Here is a 3,346-nt window from a genome sequence, read left to right as displayed (position 1 = left end):
ATTACTGTACTCGTCTCTCTCTCTCGCTATGTGCAAAAACACAGTTTTTATAATGAAATGTGTCAGAAGTAGTCAAACCGTTGCCCTGAGCGTCTATGGTGAACCTGAAAAAAGTTGATTGCGTCATAAGAACAGCTTCGCCGAATGGTTATGAGTAAATCCCACTTTGCCTGATGCAAGGTGGGTATTTAGTGGCATCGGCAGATTCACTTCCTGGTGTTTTTCCTGTAGCTTTCTGCAGAACTTATCGGCTCTGAAAGACGAGCGACAGGCCAGTGCTTCCGGTGGTCAGTAGTCAGAAGAAGTCAACCCAACCACACTGTTGTGCAACCAGTGGAACTCTGGGTACTTTCTTAATATGGACATGATGGTGACGGGCTGTGACAACGTGCGTGTGGATCCCCTTTTTGACGGTTTTGGCATTTTTACAGCTTGTTGCATGGTGTTTAAGGACCAACGGAAAATCTTCAATAAAACACTGCAGAGAATTAAACTCTGTCAGTCGATCATCCCAAGAGATGTTGATCAACATATAATGTATAGTCATGAGAAGCGAAAGTGAAAATACCTCAGGCACCTCTCTTTAGATTAGTTTCAAATGGAAATTTACTACTTTAAAGCTAGGGCAGTGCAAGGAGGGTTGCTGTTAGAAGGTTTTGGGTTTGAGTCCCAATCTCTCTGCATAAATGTACAGACAGGAATACATACATATGTGAAAGTACTTGTGAGAGAGCGAAAGAATTACCTTTCTAGCTTTTGTTGTAAAAGTATGCCAGGAGTAGACTTGGTGTTCAACTTAAGAGTTACCATAAAAGTTACAGTTTGCAGGTGTTACAACTTTATTATAACAATTTATCACTGAAGTATTGCTTTTCAGAAACAGATGAGCCAGTCAAATCCTTCCTGTGGCACCACTTTGATGATGAGCTTTTAGTTTACGTGCATATACTGGCATAAATGTGTAACCAATCTGTTTCATAAAACACATTGAATTAAGTTCACACAAACTGGTGATTATAAGTAATTATTTCTCTTTAATTTAACAATTTCCTCATTAAACTATTGTACATTTTTTTAAAAATAATATGGGCTTTATGAAAATTATGCTTTATACTTAAATGTTTTTATTTTCAAAAGGTACTTTTTTAAAAAAAGGTTTTGTCGGCTCTAGTGGCCTTTATTTGAAAGTAATACGACAGGAAACGGTAATGAGAGAGGGGGAACACATGCAACAACTGTCGCCAGCCCGGGAATCGAACCTGTGACCACTGCCACGAGGACTAAGGCCTCAATATGTGGGTCATGCTTTGACCCTGTGTCACCACAGCATCCAAAAGTGGCTTTTAATCAAGCAAATGAGCTTCACTGAGACACATTTTAATTTATTGAATACGGCTGCAAATTGAAAGGAAAAAGAAAAAGGGGGTCCAGAGACTAAACCTTGAGGAGCACCTGCACTTTCTAAAACTATTTAAGTGAATGAGTTACAAAAACGTTTTTTTTTTTTCCTTTGGGATCAATAAAGTATTTTTATACTGTAGAAATAAAAACTAATGTCAGTCTGCGTAATTATGAGTATGTCAGTGTGTATTAATATACAAAGTAAAATTATATATAATTTTTTAAAGTTATTTCAATTTTCATTGCTGAAATATCGTAACGTTTTGACGACGCCGTGATTTAGTGAACTACACCTGTACATCTTCCTCACTGCTGTTCTAGCAAGATGGCGAAGAGTTCCTATAAAAGAGGCCTGCTTTTAAAATAACCCGGCAACATCTGAAGCAGCAAGACAATCAAAGCGCCCGCAGCGACCACAGCATGTCCGTAAAGGTGTACCTGCTGTGACTGTTACTGTTACAGCTCTTCACAGTAACACCGAACAGATTTCCAAAACAAGCCAACGATAAGCACTTGTTGTGAAACGCGTCAAGGTGATAACGGCACGCTCTTCCGTTTGACAAACTTGGTTAAAGTTTGCTCAGCTGAGCTGACGCGCTGCTGCTGCTGCTGCTGCTGCAGGCTCGTCTGCCGCGGGTCACTCAGAACGAGGATGCGTACGTGTTTGTGTGTTTGGCAGGATGGCACGCCACTTCAAAGCAACAAGAACTGCATGTCACCGCCTCAGCTGAGAAGTCTCCATCCTCCGCGTTTCCTCTCGCATTTTAAACTCTGCACACAACAAAGACATGCTGCTGCGCCAAACAATAATAAACAAATAAATAAACATATTTGTTGTGTTTTTTTTAGCTTCTTCAGCCAAACCATTCACCCGGTTCAACAGCAGCAGGGCGATGCCTCGCACCTTTTTGCATAAACCAACCTGGTGGGTGTCCTGCGGTTTGTTGGGTTTATAGTAAGGGGTTACAGCCTCTGCAGGTCTACCATAGGGACTCCCCTTTAGACCCATTTACCCCCTTTATATCGTCTTTTACCCAGCAGACCTGCACAAGCCAGAGATGACTATTGGTTTCATCACACTCAGAGCTGGAAGCTCAGAAGCCGCAGTTGCCTCCGTACCTGCAGAGAAACAGCCCTGCACGCTGGCGGGAAACTTTGCTCTGAGCAGCCCAGTGTTGGCAAACGGGTGTTGAGTCAATGCTACAGAGCCGTTTTGCTGCGTAAATGTGTATATTCCAGGAGTCACTCATCCGAACAGCAATGATCCACTTCTGTCATGGGTTGAGTCTGTTCACCCCCGTGTCAAAAGCCACAAATCCCGAGCAGACACAACAAACTGAGTCATATTTGAAGACGTGATTGACTTGAAAAAAGAACTGAATGTGGGCATAGAGGTCAAGAAAGGCTTCATACTACTGACTGACTCAGTGCTTCTTAAGAGTTGGCTAAATTGGTTGTATGTAGTACTTAAGCAGGAATGCCCTTGAAGTTGATCCCACTGGTTTCATTGGACAAGAGCCGCTTCCTGAGCAAAAATCAACTGAATGATTAAGGCCATATGGTGCAGCCATATATTGAACTGGCTCACATGCCAGAGCTGCAGGCTGCCATTTATGGAGAGCCAGTAACAAGTGCTGCTTGGAGGTTCAACGTATGCAAGTGATGGTTGATCTGAGTCCAACTGAGAATCTTAAGACCTGGAAATTTAATTTACAATGAGTTTAAGCTATGTTTTGAATAAAAGATGGGTGGAAAATCTCACTAGTAATTGTAGCAAAGTACAGAATCATGGACGCAACAATTCAGAGTCTCACTGGGCTTCATGGGTCTCACCGGGCTTCATGGGTCTCACCGGGCTTCATGGGTCTCATCTTTGTGGCGCCTTTCAACTTTGATGACTGAGTAATTTCCCATTCACAAAAACAGAGAGAAGAACCAGTTTTGT

Source organism: Poeciliopsis prolifica, unplaced genomic scaffold (assembly GCF_027474105.1).
Source record: "Poeciliopsis prolifica strain line A6 unplaced genomic scaffold, Auburn_PproV2 SCAFFOLD003, whole genome shotgun sequence".
NCBI lineage: Eukaryota > Metazoa > Chordata > Actinopteri > Cyprinodontiformes > Poeciliidae > Poeciliopsis > Poeciliopsis prolifica.
Note: the sequence above shows the minus strand (reverse complement) of the source record.